Source organism: Ranitomeya variabilis, chromosome 6 (genome assembly GCF_051348905.1).
Source record: "Ranitomeya variabilis isolate aRanVar5 chromosome 6, aRanVar5.hap1, whole genome shotgun sequence".
Taxonomy (NCBI): Eukaryota; Metazoa; Chordata; class Amphibia; order Anura; family Dendrobatidae; genus Ranitomeya; species Ranitomeya variabilis.
This window is the reverse complement of record NC_135237.1, coordinates 516781865-516801434: the sequence shown is the minus strand read 5'-3', so window position 1 is coordinate 516801434 and position 19570 is coordinate 516781865.

The following is a 19570-nucleotide window of genomic DNA, read 5'->3' as shown; positions in this document are numbered from 1 at the left end:
GAAAAATACAAAGTTATGTCTCTTGGAAAAAGGGGAGCAAAAACAAAATTAGAATTGCTGTTTCAGAAGCTACAAGTAGGAGTACCTGATGAATGGCAATGTCTGCCATAAAACATTGAAATCATGACTTTTTGCCTTGATGGTGTGTCCCCTGTTCTTCTTTGTCTCTGTATGTCCATGCTGGAGAATGGCTGCCTGCTGTTTGAGCCATGACCATTACGTGGATGTACTGGGCACATTTTGTTATTATTGGCACAATAAACACAACACATTTATCAGTGTCAACTATTTTTCAATTAGTATGAAATGGATTATGTGAATAGGTGCTTTACAGCAAGAGCATTTGTCATTATGCGCCAGAATTATTAACAATTTAACAAAAATAATTAGTACATTTTGTACATTGTGAGTGGCAAGTGCAGGATTTGTAAATGGAGAATTCCAAGTACCTTGACGACTGTGGTGGAGGCGAATTGTCATCTTCCCCCATTATGTCATCTGTCCAGGAATTTAGCGCTGATTAGTATCTGTGGTTAAGGTAAAATATTCTTGCTAGCTTTGAACAGTGAAGGAGTCCATGGTTGTGCATGGTTGTGCTTTAGGGTAAAAAGGAGAGATGAGAAAATGTATTTGAGTTCATTCTCCTTGAATATTACAAAAATATGTATTCTTAGAAAAAGGTTTTTTTTTTAATTCAGCAACACCATGGCCAGATAAGGCCACCAATTTGCTAAGCCACACAGAGAAAGCAACAGGCTAAAAAAACAAGTAATACATCACTGCTCATGTGTTCTGCCACACCTTCATCTTGCCATCAGGTCCTCCATACCTCTTTGTTTTGCCTTACCCTGACTCACTCATTCACTTTGGCCTGCTTTACCTATGGCGGGGCATCCAGTGCCAAGTAAACCTCAAGGAGGCTCCAAGGAGGCCTCTGACATCACTCAGCACATATTGAACACAACCTGTAGCCAAGTGTGGTACTATGTTATGAAAAAATAGTGTAAGGGAGTTGCAGGGACATCATTGTTATGCGTCCCAGTTCTAAATGTGTTACTTTGTCTCTGTATAAACTGTTTTACTTATCTGTTGTTGAATGTATGCGTTTACTTAGAGAAAGTGAGGAACCTCAACTGGGACACTAGATGGGGGTACATTAGTGTACATAGTTGAGATAGGAGGGGCCCACTGTGGGAAAGCTAGGAAAATTTCCTGATTGTAAGCAGAAGGGCTAGGGAGCCCCGGGACAGAATAGTGACCTTGCAACATTGTGAAGCTTGGAGCCCAGCCGTCCAGCATCTATAGTGGCCAGAAGCTAGAAGAGAAGGCTACAGCAGAAGTTGCAGCAGAATAGAAATGCAGGTCGCTCCAAGATGTGGCAGTTTTCTACGTGGGCAGATGCCCTATTGCATGACGCGAAACTGACAGGGGAACTCCTAAGAGTAGTGAAGCTGGACAGAGAGGACGCTGCTGTACCAAGTGAGAGGGTACAATCCGGGAGCATACCCAGAGACCTAAGGAGGAGCACAGGGAGAGTGAAGGATGTGCACTGTGTGGAATCCTATGTCAATGCTGTAACTGATCTGGACGTGCTGCATATGGAATCAAGTAAACTTGTTCATTTAAAGTTGGAACCGGACTCTGTCTCTTTATGAACTAAAGTGAAGGAAGAAGTTTCTCTACGACTTAGGGAGGACCCTGAGAACCAGGCAAGTGAGACAGTGAGACTGTGTGTATGTGGTGCGGGTGGCCCGAGCGCGCTAAAGTAGACATCTGTGTGGGCCATGACTACGGCCCTGGCTGCCACTCACAATAGTACAAACTTTTCTTTTATAATAATAATAATTATCTTTATTTTTATTTAGCGCTAACATATTCCGCAGCGCTTTACACATTATCATATAACCTCTCTTAACCCCTTTATTATATAGTGGAGATTGTAAACTCTGCTCAGTCCAATTTTTTTGGCATAGCTAGGCAAGAAACATTCCTGTAAAGAAGACAATTGAGCTCTATATCTAGTAACTGCTTTAGGGCTTCATTCAGATGTTCATTTTTTTGTGTGTGTGAGAAAAAAATAGTCAATATGACGTCAATGAGTCAGACCTGATAGTCATCCATTCTTGATCCAAGTGTTCTTTTTACCACTAATGAGGCATCTGTTTTTCTTGTGCACAAAATAAACAAAAATTCCAAGCTTATCTTACCCATTAAACAATTCAAAACCAGACAGCTCAAGGGACGTGTGGATCTATTCACACTTCCGTGATAATCACAGCTCTGAGTGCGAGATCCGTGAGACTCAGAGTAGGTCTTATTATGAACCAATTTTGAGGATCAGAATCAGAATAGGACACGATCAATAGGTCTGTATGCTGTGTGAGAAAAAAAATCAGATAGCACACTGACACTTCACAAGGATGTGAGAATGGAGCCTTAAGGCCCCGTCTCACTTAGCGATGCTAAAGCGATCCCGACAACGATACGACCTGTCAGGGATCGTTACTGCGTCGCTATGTGGTCGCTGGTGAGATGTCAAACAGTGAGATCTTCCAACGATCGCTGCTGCGATCTCTGTTGTGAATTTGGTTTCTGGGCTCCCCCGGTGGTTTCTGGTGGTACTGCACTTGTGTGCTTCATCTCCTTTGTTCACCTGTTTTCCATCTGGATGTGGGAGTTTTCTATTTAGCCTTGCTCCTCAGTCATTTCTATGCCGGCCAACAATGTTACCAGAAGCCTTTCTGTTGCATGTTCCTGCTCCTAGACAACTATCAGCTAAGTTGGACTTGTTGTCCTAAGTTTGTTTTGCATTTTTGTTCCAGTTCTCTGTGATTGAATATTTCTGAGGCTGGAAGCTCTTGTGAGCTGAAATTGCCACTCTGATGTCATGAGTTGATATTAGAGTCTTAAAGTAATTTCAGGATGGTATTTTGAAAGGGTTTTCAGCTGACCGTGATGTTCCCTTTTCTGTCTTCCTACTATCTAGTAAGCGGACCTCAATTTGCTAAACCTATCTTCATACCTCGTATGTCAATTTCCTCTAAAATCACCGCCAATATATGTGGGGGCTACTGTCTGCCTTTTGGGGAAAATTTCTCTAGAGGTAAGCCAGGTCTGTATTTTCCTCTGCTAGGGTCAGTCAGTTCTCCGGCTGGCGCTGGGCGTCTAGGGATAAAACGTAGGCACGCTACCCGGCCACTGTTAGTTGTGCGGTAGGTTTAGCTCATGGTCAGCTCGAGTTCCCATCTTCCAAGAGCTAATCCTTTTGTATGCTTTATTACGTTCTCTTGCCATTGAGAACCATGACAGTTTGGCCGGCCAAGGGTTAAAATAATTGGCAGAAGAAAGGAGAGAAAAGAAGTCTGCAGAGGGTTTTTTTTTTTTTTTTTCCTGAGTTTGCTCAGTAGTTGATTCACTAGCATCTCTGCTTACTGCAGCCTTCGTCTCTCTCTCCTTCTAATCCTTGAATGGTTCTGATTTCACCTGATTAATATGGATCCTCAGAGTTTAGCTACAGGTTTGAATAATCTCGCTATGAAGGTTCAAAGCTTACAGGATTTCGTTATTCATGCTCCTACATCTGAACCTAGAATTCCTTTACCTGAATTTTTCTCTGGGGATAGATCTCGCTTCCAGAATTTCAAACATAATTGTAAATTATTTTTGTCTCTGAGATCTCGCTCCGCTGGAGATCCTGCACAGCAGGTCAGGATTGTAATTTCCTTGCTCCGGGGCGACCCTCAGGATTGGGCATTTGCTTTGGCACCAGGGGATCCTGTGTTGCTCAATGTGGATGCGTTTTTCCTGGCTTTGGGGTTGCTTTATGAGGAACCTCATTTAGAACTTCAGGCTGAAAAAGCCTTAATGGCCCTGTCTCAAGGGCAAGATGAGGCTGAAATATACTGCCAAAAATTTCGTAAGTGGTCTGTGCTTACTCAGTGGAATGAGTGCGCCCTGGCGGCGAAATTCAGAGAGGGTCTCTCTGATGCCATTAAAGATGTTATGGTGGGGTTCCCTGTGCCTACAGGTCTGAATGAGTCCATGACAATGGCTATTCAGATTGATCGGCGTTTGCGGGAGCGCAAACCTGTGCACCATTTGGCGGTGTCTACTGAGAAGACGCCAGAGATTATGCAATGTGATAGAATTCTGTCCAGAAGCGAACGACAGAATTTTAGGCGAAAAAATGGGTTATGCTTCTATTGTGGTGATTCAACTCATGTTATATCAGCATGCTCTAAACGTACTAAGAAGGTTGATAAGTCTGTTTCAATTGGCACTTTACAGTCTAAGTTTATTCTATCTGTGACCCTGATTTGCTCTTTATCGTCTATTACCGCGGACGCCTATGTCGACTCTGGCGCCGCTTTGAGTCTTATGGATTGGTCCTTTGCCAAACGCTGTGGGTTTGATTTAGAGCCTCTGGAAGTTCTTATACCTCTGAAGGGTATTGACTCCACGCCATTGGCTAGTAACAAACCACAATACTGGACACAAGTAACTATGCGTATTAATCCGGATCACCAGGAGATTATTCGCTTCCTTGTGTTGTATAATCTACATGATGTGTTGGTGCTTGGATTGCCATGGCTGCAATCTCATAACCCAGTCCTCGACTGGAAAGCAATGTCTGTGTTAAGCTGGGGATGTCAGGGGACTCATGGGGACGTACCTTTGGTTTCCATTTCGTCATCTATTCCCTCTGAGATTCCGGAATTTTTATCTGATTATCGTGACGTTTTTGAGGAGCCTAAACTTGGTTCACTACCTCCGCACAGAGATTGCGATTGTACTATAGATCTGATTCCGGGCAGTAAGTTTCCAAAGGGTCGTTTATTTAATCTGTCTGTGCCTGAACATGCTGCTATGCGGGAATATATTAAGGAGTCCTTGGAAAAGGGACATATTCGTCCTTCATCATCTCCCTTAGGAGCCGGTTTTTTCTTTGTATCTAAAAAAGATGGCTCTTTGAGGCCGTGTATTGATTATCGGCTTTTGAATAAAATCACGGTTAAATATCAGTATCCTTTGCCACTGCTTACTGATTTGTTTGCTCGAATAAAGGGGGCCAAGTGGTTCTCTAAGATTGATCTTCGTGGGGCGTATAATTTGGTGCGAATTAAGCAGGGGGATGAGTGGAAAACCGCATTTAATACGCCTGAGGGCCATTTTGAGTATTTAGTAATGCCTTTTGGTCTTTCAAATGCCCCTTCAGTCTTTCAGTCCTTTATGCATGACATTTTCCGTGATTATTTGGATAAATTTTTGATTGTGTATCTTGATGATATTTTGATTTTTTCGGATGACTGGGACTCTCATGTCCAACAGGTCAGGAGGGTTTTTCAGGTTTTGCGCTCTAATTCCTTGTGTGTAAAGGGTTCTAAGTGTGTTTTTGGGGTTCAAAAGATTTCGTTTTTGGGGTACATTTTTTCCCCCTCTTCCATTGAGATGGACCCTGTCAAGGTTCAGGCTATTTGTGATTGGACGCAACCCTCTTCTCTTAAGAGCCTTCAGAAGTTTTTGGGCTTTGCTAATTTTTATCGTCGATTTATAACTGGTTTTTCTGATGTTGCTAAACCGTTGACTGATTTGACTGAGAAGGGTGCTGATGTTGCTGATTGGTCCCCTGCTGCTGTGGAGGCCTTTCGGGAGCTTAAGCGCCGCTTTTCTTCCGCCCCTGTATTGCGTCAGCCTGATGTTACTCTTCCTTTTCAGGTTGAGGTTGACGCTTCAGAAATCGGAGCTGGGGCGGTTTTGTCGCAGAAAAGTTCCGACTGCTCCGTGATGAGACCTTGTGCGTTCTTTTCCCGTAAATTTTCGCCCGCTGAGCGAAATTATGATATTGGTAATCGGGAGCTCTTGGCTATGAAGTGGGCTTTTGAGGAGTGGCGTCATTGGCTTGAGGGGGCTAGACATCAGGTGGTGGTATTGACCGACCACAAGAATTTGATTTATCTTGAGTCTGCCAGGCGCCTGAATCCTAGACAGGCGCGCTGGTCGTTATTTTTCTCTCGGTTTAATTTTGTGGTTTCTTACCTGCCAGGTTCTAAAAATGTGAAGGCGGATGCCCTTTCTAGGAGTTTTGAGCCTGGTTCCCCTGGTAATTCTGAACCTACAGGTATCCTTAAGGATGGAGTGATATTATCTGCTGTTTCCCCAGACTTGCGACGGGTCTTGCAGGAGTTTCAGGCGAATAGACCTGATCGTTGCCCGCCTGGTAGAATGTTTGTTCCTGATGATTGGACCAGTAGAGTCATCTCGGAGGTCCATTCTTCTGCGTTAGCAGGTCATCCTGGAATCTTTGGTACCAGGGATTTGGTGGCTAGGTCCTTCTGGTGGCCTTCCCTGTCGCGAGATGTGCGAGGTTTTGTGCAGTCTTGTGATGTTTGTGCTCGGGCCAAGCCTTGTTGTTCTCGGGCTAGTGGATTGTTGTTATCCTTGCCTATTCCGAAGAGGCCTTGGACTCACATCTCCATGGATTTTATTTCTGATCTCCCTGTTTCTCAGAAGATGTCTGTCATCTGGGTGGTGTGTGACCGTTTCTCTAAGATGGTCCATTTGGTTCCCTTGCCCAAATTGCCTTCCTCATCCGAGCTGGTTCCTCTGTTTTTTCAAAATGTGGTGCGCTTGCATGGTATTCCGGAGAATATCGTTTCTGACAGGGGAACCCAATTCGTGTCTAGATTTTGGCGAGCGTTCTGTGCTAGGATGGGCATTGATTTGTCTTTTTCGTCTGCTTTCCATCCTCAGACTAATGGCCAGACCGAGCGAACTAATCAGACCTTGGAGACTTATTTGAGGTGTTTTGTGTCTGCGGATCAGGATGATTGGGTTGCCTTTTTGCCCTTGGCGGAGTTTGCCCTCAATAATCGGGCTAGTTCTGCCACCTTGGTTTCTCCTTTCTTCTGTAATTCGGGGTTTCATCCTCGTTTCTCTTCCGGTCAGGTGGAGTCTTCAGATTGTCCTGGAGTGGATGCTGTGGTGGAGAGGTTGCATCAGATTTGGGGGCATGTGGTGGACAATTTGAAGTTGTCCCAGGAGAAGACTCAGCATTTTGCCAACCGCCGCCGTCGTGTTGGTCCTCGTCTTTGTGTTGGGGACTTGGTGTGGTTATCTTCTCGTTTTGTCCCTATGAAGGTTTCTTCTCCTAAGTTTAAGCCTCGGTTCATCGGCCCGTACAAGATATTGGAGATTCTTAACCCTGTGTCCTTTCGTTTGGACCTCCCTGCATCTTTTTCTATTCATAATGTCTTCCATCGGTCGTTGTTGCGCAGGTATGAGGTACCGGTTGTGCCTTCCGTTGAGCCTCCTGCTCCGGTGTTGGTTGAGGGTGAGTTGGAGTACGTTGTCGAGAAGATCTTGGACTCCCGTGTTTCCAGACGGAGACTTCAGTATCTGGTCAAGTGGAAGGGCTACGGTCAGGAGGACAACTCTTGGGTGACAGCCTCTGATGTTCATGCCTCCGATTTGGTCCGTGCCTTTCATAGGGCTCATCCTGATCGCCCTGGTGGTTCTGGTGAGGGTTCGGTGCCCCCTCCTTGAGGGGGGGGTACTGTTGTGAATTTGGTTTCTGGGCTCCCCCGGTGGTTTCTGGTGGTACTGCACTTGTGTGCTTCATCTCCTTTGTTCACCTGTTTTCCATCTGGATGTGGGAGTTTTCTATTTAGCCTTGCTCCTCAGTCATTTCTATGCCGGCCAACAATGTTACCAGAAGCCTTTCTGTTGCATGTTCCTGCTCCTAGACAACTATCAGCTAAGTTGGACTTGTTGTCCTAAGTTTGTTTTGCATTTTTGTTCCAGTTCTCTGTGATTGAATATTTCTGAGGCTGGAAGCTCTTGTGAGCTGAAATTGCCACTCTGATGTCATGAGTTGATATTAGAGTCTTAAAGTAATTTCAGGATGGTATTTTGAAAGGGTTTTCAGCTGACCGTGAAGTTCCCTTTTCTGTCTTCCTACTATCTAGTAAGCGGACCTCAATTTGCTAAACCTATCTTCATACCTCGTATGTCAATTTCCTCTAAAATCACCGCCAATATATGTGGGGGCTACTGTCTGCCTTTTGGGGAAAATTTCTCTAGAGGTAAGCCAGGTCTGTATTTTCCTCTGCTAGGGTCAGTCAGTTCTCCGGCTGGCGCTGGGCGTCTAGGGATAAAACGTAGGCACGCTACCCGGCCACTGTTAGTTGTGCGGTAGGTTTAGCTCATGGTCAGCTCGAGTTCCCATCTTCCAAGAGCTAGTCCTTTTGTATGCTTTATTACGTTCTCTTGCCATTGAGAACCATGACAGATCTCACTGTTTGACATCTCACCAGCGACCTGTAGCGACCTGTACAACGATGTCACATGGGAGCTATTATGACGATTCAGTGTCTGAGTCGTCAACGAGGTCGTTGTTAAGGTGTCAAACACAGCGATGTGTGCTACCCAGCGGGACCTCAACGATCAAAAAAAGGTCCAGGCCATTCCGACACGACCAGCGATCTCACAGCAGGGGCCTGGTCGCTGCTACGTGTCACACATAGCGAGATCGCTACTGAGGTCGCTGTTGCGTCACAAAACTTGTGACTCAGCAGCGATCTCGCTAGCGATCTCGCTTAGTGAGACGGGGGCTTTAGGCTAGGGTCACATCATCTAATCAATCTGTTTAAACTCTGATCACAGTTTGATCTGGGTATGATCAGAGTATGATCCGATTTTCTCTGATGAGGCAAAGAAGAAAATACATTTTTTTCTATCTTCTTCATTCTGTCAGTCAGTGAAAAATGGACTGCACGTGGATGTCACGCAAGTGCGGCCCAATTTGTTTTCCATGGCTGAGCGTGATGTGGATGAAAATCGTGCGTTCTGCGATTTTTTTCCTCAGACAGACTCGGTCAGAGGAATAGATAATCTATTCTAACAGTGGACTTGACTTTGCACAGCATGCACATAGAGCCAGACAACCAAAGACTTATGGATTGTGTAACTGTATGAAGAATACATGGGTTAATTGTGGTCTATGTCACTGAAGAAGAGGAGTTTTTTCCATACTACAAATGTCTACAACTGTGCATATAATCTAACCGATACAAGCAGGAAAAATAAATGGCATGTTGTAATGGAAGCAAAAAAGTGGACTGCAAATATTACGTATGAAATATTCCCCTTGAAAGTCATTGACGCTGGTTCTAAGAGAAGAATTGTCCTTAATTAGATGTGCCTTGCCATTGTTATGAGGAGTAAAGCTTGGCTTTTTCGTTCTTCGAAATCCAGCGTTGGATTCTGTCAAGCCGCGAGGGGTTGCTAGGCAATAGCTGCGGAGTCTCATACCTTCCTAATGCTAAATGCTGGTTCGCGTGGTTGTATACACATATACGTATATATATTTAAATATTTTTTTTAGTCTCCTCACCCTATAATTATTTGGACTGTGCTCTTTATTTATGCAAATATAACTACCCAGGTTGTGTTTAAGAGAGTGCCCTGTTATCTAATGTATAGAAGCAGCAATTTAAGCCTAATATGCACAATGAGGAACATTTCCAACCTCCGACATTGTATTTATTGTTACTGGAAACAAAAGCCGCTCAGAGCAATTTATTTCGTCTTATAAGCCATTATATTTCCATAGCTGCAATAATCAGACTTATTCTTCAGAAAGTAATAATATAATGCAGAAGTGGAGAAAGGACAGACGTGCCTACTGCTGACAAACACATATTACATCTCACAACCAAGCAAATATCATCTGAGAATATAGAAGAAGCGCAAGTCCAAAAAAGGTCACGGACAAATAACACAATACTATCATCCAACAACTTATAGATTTAGCTTATTTCATGGGTGTCCCTGATTCAGCCAGAAAGTCCTATTTTCTGGGCATTGTGCTGCCACCCTCTGATTAGTGCGGCGTGGTAGTGCGATTACGGAGATTTCCGCTATTCAGGTATAAATGGTGACATTGCCACTGCCTTTTACGCCCCCTGAGGAAGGAGCATTGCTCTCCGAAACGCGCGTCGGGGTGGACTCCTGACTCCCCGCTGTGACACTATCAGGTATTAACATCTTTACAATCTGGCCTTATTTATGGATAGTTACTATGATGGATTATTTGGGGATACTTATTCCAGTATGTATGTGGCCAGTGGCCTTTAGTACACTTTAAATATACTCTACTTTGTATATTGTCACAGTGATGTGGTCTTGAGTTCTTTTAGCATTTGTACCGCCATATGGTGCTTTACCTGTTACCCTCTGTTGTCCATTCATCTTTTCTGTGCTGTGTTTATGTTATTTTGAATATTTAATAAATTTATACGATTTTATGGGATATTTGACTGCAAGTTTGTGATGTTTTGCCCTCTGATTAGTGCCATATCAAGGGAAGCTAGTGGCTGCTTTTGTTGTCTTGGACAACCCTTTTGAATCCATATATTCACATATACTCACCTCCGATGCTGTTACAACCTTGTCAGTATTGACTCTCCGGGTGATCATGTGACATAGTTTTGTCAGGTGATCCCAGTGTCCAATCACTGCGGCAGCCCACTCACTTTATCCAGATGTTAATTACATCCATAGGAGAGCAGAGCTACAACATCGTTGGTTGGCCACAGGGATCACATGACATAACAACAAAAATCAGTGCCGTCACTATTGTAATGACACGGGAGGTGAGTATAAGTGTTGTTATTTTACTGGGAGGAAACATAGGTATGCAGAAGAGGTTGTCTCAGTAGCGAACAACCCTTTTAAGCAGATACAGCTGATGGTACTGGTATGCAAACATCATGGATGTGGCTCTGTTATGGAGGCACTGATGTGAAAAGCATGTTCACACATACTGTATATATATAATATTAATTATTCATCTCTCTCTATATATATACACACAGTATATATGTATATACAGAATACATACCTATACAATGGTAATGATGTCCACTTTATTTGGAACGTGTTATATATTGGCACGATTTTGTGCTCTTATTAGCACAGCCTTTCTCACAGACGACAAAATGGCTGGTGGAGGAGCACGTGACCAGACCTGTCCTCCAATCGAAAAACAATGTATGTGTGAAAGATGTTTTTAGTTGGAGGAGGCTGATGAATTTTCATATTGAATGATATTTTATGTATATCACTTCTCACAAATTAATTCATTATCATTGAATGTCAGTATATTATGTTTTCATATTATAACTATCAGTTTCAATGTACTACTATTAAATCTGAGCTCAACTTGTTTTTATTTATTATCTTACTAACCTTTTGCTTTCAGTTTACTATCTGACAATAAGGTCTAGATTTTTAAACACCTGTTGTTTTTGTTCTAAGATTTTAGTTGTTTTTTTTTTTAGAAGTGTCTAGGCTAAGTTTAATTCTGATTATATTACAAATGTATTAACTATTTCTGTGCTTAAACAAAGGTACTAATATGTGTCTATGTAACATATTTTTCAGTATTATAATTAAAGGCCCAAAGCACGCATGGTAGAGGGATTGGAACCATATCATATTATGAAGTATTATGCTCTCTCTTTATTTTCCTATAAAAAGGAGTTTTACTATTTCATGTCAGACCTCACCATAACCATATACTTCTTGTGTTTGTGCTTTTGTGGTCTCGACTGGCCAGTATTTCTTTACCACTGCAATCCAAATTGAGAAGCATTACTCCAACATTTTTGGTGCCAAAATCCAGGAAGAAAAATGGTGTTACTGAGCAGATATGCATAGATTAGAAGGAAGGACTAAGGGAAAGTGCTAAAGCCAGTAAGCCTCTGATCCTTACCACAACTGTTGCTCTCATTGTGCCTCCTGTCCTAAGACCACTTGTAGTGTACTCATTGCTTCCCAAATGAGTTCACTTCAATTGATGTGTGTAACAGAGTGGTTGTCTATCTCATGTCATATTTTAAAGTGCCCACTTGCTCCCAGACTGTGCTTCTGTTTAGCCAGGATACCAGCAGATTGTGTCTGGCATACACTGGTCCAAGATGAAAACCACTTTGTGGGGTCAGTCCTTGACACAGACCTCTTTGGGGGTCTATTATTCCATAATGTTGCACACGTGCAGGATAAGCGACAATATCACACAACAGTGCCATTATGTGTGAACACAAGCTTTCTGGAGGCCTCGTGGGAGCAGCACTTCCCCCAGTTTACATATACAATAACATAAAATAACAATCCTACACATACTAAGAATATAAGTACAACATATATATAGCACCAAAAGCAATTATAATCATTATTAGCCACCTGATCTCACAATGCCTCGCACAAAAATCATTATATTTTCATATAACAAACACAATGTTATTAATCTGAAATTGATGAAATGGGAAGCCTCATATGATAGGCATCAATATCATTAATTAATACAGCCAAGTACATAGTCACTTTCCACTTAAACTGCGAAGTGAGCATAAATCACCCTTTCATACAGTTCACACACCCCAGATACACAGCACACTGCCACCACACACCAAACAAATGGAGTGATGAGTCCCCAAAATACACACGAGTGTCTGAGAGTCATAGACCAATCACTGTCTGAAAGGTTTTGGTTCTGGATATAGCATAAAAGGACCAAAGTTATTCATGTTTTAAGCTTTAATAGAAAAAGTACAGTGCTTAAAGGAAAATGAGTAAAAAGAGAATAAAAGCGACACACAAACATACAAGAAAGTCATAAAATAAAATAGAGAAATAACAGAACATCATAAACATAAGGTAGGTTTATGGATCACACTCGGCTAACCCCAACCTGTGAACACCTTTCAAATTGTTTAAACCATCTTTTGATATACCCTGTTCTCGGCTCAAGTTTCCAGGATAGTCTACCATCTTAATAGAGAAAATCACAGGTCTAAATATGGACAGAATGCTAATAAGAAGGTCCACACAATGAATACTAAATAATTAATTTTCTTTCACTCCCCCCCATTTTTATAGTAAGTAGGTGAAGTCCAACTTGACTACAGAGGACTATCTGCCCATCCATTGAAGCTCAGGTTCACTGGTATAAGGTGTCAGAAATTACATTCTTTGTAGCTCCAGAGATACCTTTTTGGTTTTGAGTTCCAGTTAGCCTCATGAAGTGCAAAAACAGTTCTCAGATTTCATAACCCTTTGTACAACTTTATCCAGGTGAATGTCAGTTTTATGAGATATTTCCTAATATCACATGTTCCCTTGCAAACACAGTTTTAAGTTATTTAAAATACAGCAAAATTATTTTCATCATCAAGACCCAAAGACCCAATAGCATATAATATACAAGAATCCATCTGTAATTTTCTATGCCTATCCATTAATCAGATTGTTAACTCTTATTACCCTAGAAAATAGTTTTTTACAGTACTCTCTACAAAATTCCAAAACATGACTGATTAATTAGCTGAATACAGCCTTTATACAACAGGGTTCTCAAAATCGTTTATAGTAGTCTAATTGCTTGATATAAAATAAATGACAAGAACCAAAAAAAACAAACAAAGATACAACATAATTTGATTGACAAGTAATAACGTCCTTCATATAAAAATATTAATATTAATCACCTAAATTAAGATACTTTGTCTTAAAATGAAAATCAAACAAATAATGGCCACATCTATAATTACCGTATACTGTAGTACGTAGTACCGCACCTCTTAGCCAGTTACTAGCATTTTCTCTTTCCTCTATGAATCGTCTTCTCACTATTTCATTTTTTATATTACTATGTCTAAAGAACAAAACTATAGTTGGGGTGCAAGTTCTATCTTTTAAAACCGGGTCATGTACCAATATACGCCAATTTCGATATATAGTGTGTTTAATGGTATTTGACATGGGGCTATATACAAAGAAAAAGTATATATCGTTAACTTTTTAAACATTTTTACTGTATAAAAATTGATCTATATCCAATTTTACTGTTTGAGAAAAGCCTCTGTAATTACCAATTCAGGATTACCCATCTTTCTCAACCAAACCATCAATTCCTGAGATTGAGCTGAAAAATCTTCATGATTAGTACTGATACATTTCAACCATCTAAAGTGAGTGTAAAGGTTTTTTTACATGTTCAGGTTGATTACTACTGTAATGTAGAGCAGTCAATTTGCGAAAACCTTGTGTATGTATTTTTCCCTTTCTCACAAATATCTAGAATCCTGATCTGTGTTCCACCATAAATCACACCCCAAAGACAGCAAAGAATAGAAAAACATTTTTTTCCCAGTAATTAAAACTTCCCAGGTGTTGTAAAGTGGAGGGGTCATTTTCACTAATTTAAATGCACTAGGGTTGAAGAGGGAGGTAATATATTATATTGAGTGTTTCTCTGCAATGTGTAGTACACACACATGACTGTGCTACATATGCATATATAGACACACACAGATCTGCAACATCTACATTTACAAACATGCAGCCCTGCTACATGCATATTTACACCAAACACAGCCCTGCTACATGCACATTTATAGACACACACAGCTCTGCTACATAAACATTTACAGAGACAGAGCTCTGTTACATGCACACAACTCTGCTACATACACATTTACAGACACACAGCTTTGCAACATGCACATTTACAGACACACACAGCTCTGCAATATACACTTACAGACACATTCAGCTGTGCTGTATGCACATTGATAGACACACACAGCTCTGCTACACGCACATTTATGCAAGCACACACACAAACACACGCACGCACACACACACTATATATTACCACATCTTGCAGTTTCTTTCAGGCTTCAAGGCTTTTGACTAATCACATGGCCTGTAGGTTTAGGAGTTAGTTGGGTGGAAGGTCCTTCAGCTGCTCAGGATGTGCACCTCCAGTGCAGGTCCCGGTAGCTTCCTCTCAAGCTCTGTACCAATCACATAGGTCTGTGGGGGGGAAAGAGAAGAGAGAGAAGTCATTTTAGTGATCGGGAAGGACACTGTGGCAGTGTTCTCCACACTCACAGAAAGCTACCGACAGACTATAAGACACACACCTATTAACAAAAAATTTTATTCCTAAAAAGTGTATCTTATAGTCCAAAAAATGCAGTAGCTAAAGTAGGGACCCCCTGATCCCTTATAGCATATCCAGTTTTCTGGGAAAATCCCTTATCTACAAAATGGAACGCATTACACTTTAATACACAGCTTAAAATTTAACAATTAAAGTAGACACAAACAGACTCCTTCTTAACACACTCCAAAACCCATCTAACAGCCACAACGCTACATCAGCTGGAGTGCAAATTAACAACATCAATAGATGCAAGTTTCAAATCTTTCTCAATGTTTAGATTCTTCAAATCTTGCAGTAACATGTTTGTGTTTTTTAAATAAATTGATAAACTAACAAGAAGAGGCTTACAATACCAGTCAAGGAATTGTGACAAAATTCAGTGACTGAAGAATAAGAAGGAGCAGCAACCATTCCAGGTGAAAAATATCCACAGAAGTCTTTATTCTGCCATCATAAAATTACAACGTTTCGGCCAAAATGGCCTTTATCAAGTATACAACATATCACACATGGCCACCTTAAATAGTGTGGAGCCTATACGGTCACCAATCACCACTAAGGGGCGGCCTTTATTAAACATGTTAAAAAACAACATAATATATGCTTGCACCAAAACTCCAGTGAAATACACATAAAATAACACTTAATCCCATGTACATCATGTAGATACTATATTTAAAATTCACAAAGGGAACATGTTACCAACGTAAACACATCATTGCCCCAATCATAGCATAGCTATTCCGTTACTATGGTATTATTACCTCCAATCCCTAGCCGTGGATTCAATAAACAAACCCTCTAGCCAATCATAGGTTACCCCAAAAAAGGAGCGCTTAAAATATCGCCAGCCAATCATTACATACTCATGCGATGGTGTCCATGAGGCAGCGAACGCCAGCGCCTGCGCACACACACACCCCATGCAGGTGATCACATGACCACCACCGGAGTGCGCAGAGCGCATGCGCCGATCGTCACTAACTAAGCGTCATCACTGAGAGCGTCCAGCCGGGTAGACACGTGATCCACCAGGGGGCGAATGAACGCTCCACACCCGGAGAACCCACGTGACATTCCGGATATGCGCCCACAGGGAGACGCGGACTCAGCCATTTCCATGGCAACAATCCACCCACAGTCCATATCATACAATATACAGTACATAGTGATTTGGCACGCAAGGATCAAAAGGAAGGGGGCACAATGGAATATATTATTAAGGCAAGAAAATAAAAAAAGGAAAAAAGGGAAAAATAAGGTGGGAAAAAAGGGAGGAAAATCCTCCACATCCTCCACATGTCCCTTGTATGTCAAATCCCAGATGCACTGTAAGAAACACAAGAAAAAAGAGAAAAATTAAGAAAGTATTTACAACAGCACATAATTAAAACTACACATATGAGGACTCGCCCTAAAGGAAGGGGAATTAGGACATACATATTTGGAGGTTATAATCAATATTTAACCCTTTGGGTTGTAGGGTCTCCAATACCGAGATCCACCTCAACTCCTTCTGTTTCAATTTCCGTGTCCTATCACCCCCTCTCCTCAAAATAGGGACCCCATCAATGACTCTAAAGCGCAATTGATTTATCGAATGTCTACAGCCACTGAAATGTTTTGGAATTGGTAATTCCAATAATTTCGTTCTTATAGTGCTCTTATGCTTACTTATCCGTGCTCGAATCTCCATAGTGGTCTCGCACGGGTAATATATGATATACATATTTTTTAAATAACCTGAGGAAGACTCCTGGATGTTTGGAGTCGAAACGCGTTGTTTTATCCTGTAACTCCTAAATAAACGATTCTATTTAATTACCACGAGAATCTTGTGACGGAAGTGCCGACAACTATCTGGGTATTTCTCTGTCTAAAGATAAGTTACAGTCATTAGAAAGGATAAAAGTCAAGAGTAGAGTTTTTACCATCATATTGCAATAAAGCTAATACCTGAAAATCATAAAAAAGATTTTTTTTTGCCAAAAATACACAAGTTGATATCTGACCCTCCCAGCTGCCCTATAATGGTCGGTTGTAGATTTGTCACCTAATTTTTTTTACAAATTCTGGACTGGTATTTTAGACTTCTTTTTGGTAATGTACCATCTTATTGAACGGATACTAATGTATTACTACAAAATTTGGAGACTCTGAGCATTAAAAAAGATTTTTTTAAAGAGGTTGTCCGCTACTTTAACATTGATGTCCTTTTCTTAGGATAGATCATCAATGTCTGATTGGTGGGGTGGCGACACACGGCACCCTCACAAATCAGCTGTAATCGGGGTCAGCTGTGACAGCAACTTCAGCTCTGTATGGCCGCGGCTGGGTACTGCACATCCGCCCCTATTTAAATCAATAGGGGGCGGACGCGCAGTATTGGCTGCAGACACTATTCCATGGGTGGAGCTGTGCAGCTCTGTAACTGAACAGATCCAGCCGCCACTGACATCGGGAGCAGCTGATTTGTGGGAGTGCGGGGGGTCGATGACATACCCAAAGAAAAGCCATCAATGTTAAAGTAGTGGACAATCTCTTCAAGTTTTTTTATTATATCATAATGGGTTCCATATTGTAGATACAAGATTTTTTTACAGATAACTTTATGTTCTATGGCCCCAACTTTAGCTATTTTTTTTCTGACCATTTGGAAGGAAGAATTTATTTACATACAGCATAATCCCTATATTCAGGAGATAATACATTTGAATAGGCATATAGACAATTCATTCATTATTTCGATTTGGTTACAAAAAGACCTTCCCAGACTTCTTAAAATATCTTAATAATATTAATCATTGAATATGAGGTTTACAGCAGAGTATGGTGGAACATAGATCAATTTTCTGAATTTAGCAGTATTTATGAGAGGGAAAATTACATACACAAGGTTTTTGTATAGTGACTGCTGCTAAATCCTTTTTACATTACTGTAGTAATCATCCTGAACAAGTAAAAAAATCTTTACCTTAAAGTCAATTTGTAGAGATAAAATGTATCAATACTGGTCATGAAGATGTTTCGGCTCAATCTTAGGAATTGATGGCATAGGTAAGAGAGAAAGAGACAGAGGGGTTATCCAGACTTGGTAATTAAAGAGGTTTTCTCTCAGCAAGTAAAAGTGGTTAGAGATTAATTATGTACTAAAAATATTTAAAAAGTAATGTTTCATTTTTTCCTTTGTGCATAGCCACATGTCAGTAATTCCGATAGTTAATACCCCAGTTGATGGAACAGTTAGACACAGACATAGAAAACTGTTACAGATGCAAGCTAATAACATTAGTAAAGGCCATTTTTTTTCAACCTTAAAAATTATTTTGAGGTATTTGTATGTAATTTAATTGTATTGGTCAGTGATATTGCTGCCTAATGAAGGGTAATTTCTACTCCGTTAATTTGTGATTAATAGCGTTGTTTTAGAGTCACATGACTGTATTTTGTGTAATCTGGAAGAATCAGGCCCAATATGCTAATCACACTGTGATCAGACTTTGGTCACAGTGTGACCTAATTTTCTCTAATGTGGAGAAGATGAGGAAAAAAATTCTCCATCTTCTCCATTCTGTCAGTCCGTGAAACTCACACCACACTCAGATGTCATCCAAGTGTTGTCCAATGTTTTCCACGTACTCATTGACTTGCGTGGCCGAGAGTGATCCAAATATTGGAGGCAAATCAGGCTGATTTTTTTCCCTGGACAGACTCTGTCCGAAGAAAAAATTGGACATGTGAATGGTCCCATGAAAAACATTGGTCCACACTGTGATACAATGTTTTATCGGAAAAAAATACGGCCATTTGCCCAAGCCCTAAATGAAATGTATGTATCATCTTTGATTCTAGAAAATGTAAATAATTTATTCTAAGGATTTGTGAGATGAGTTAGCTAGATAAGATCCTGTCCTGTGTGAAATCAATGTTCCAGCATCTAACTAGATTGTTTAAAAACTGTGTGGCAGTCTCAGGAGGCCCAATTAGCTACTTCAAATTGTTTGTGATAAAACTGTGTTTCAGCGAGAAATCAGAAGGCCAAATTTACACTTAAAAATAGTTAGTCCTAATATTGGGGTGCAGCCATGAGGTCCAATTAGCTAATCCAAATAGTTTGTTAAAAAACTGTGATTCAATAAGAAATCAGAAGGCCAGGTTTCCACTTAAAATTCATTAGGTATAAAGATGTTTTTCAGGCACACGATCTAAGAAAATTGTTCATATAGTGACAGATGACTGACAGCTGTGGGCTTAAGGTTGTGAAACAGCAGGTTAAAAGAGGGGAAGGCTACAAAGAACATGAGTTGGAAAAAGCGAGGTCGTGGTGGAAGGAGGAATAGGCTTGGTGTTCAATGTGTACGTGGGTTAGGTGCTAATCTTAATGAAAGCTCCACCGAACAAACACTGTCATGTCCTATCCAAAGACTATTGACAACATCTGTTACTCGACAGGCTACTCCACTCCCTTTCTTTGGCAGTCGCACAGCAGTATGCCTTGTAGATGAGGGCCAGAAAGAACATGTGCTCCAGTGGATGGCAAACGCTTCATCAAGTGGCCTC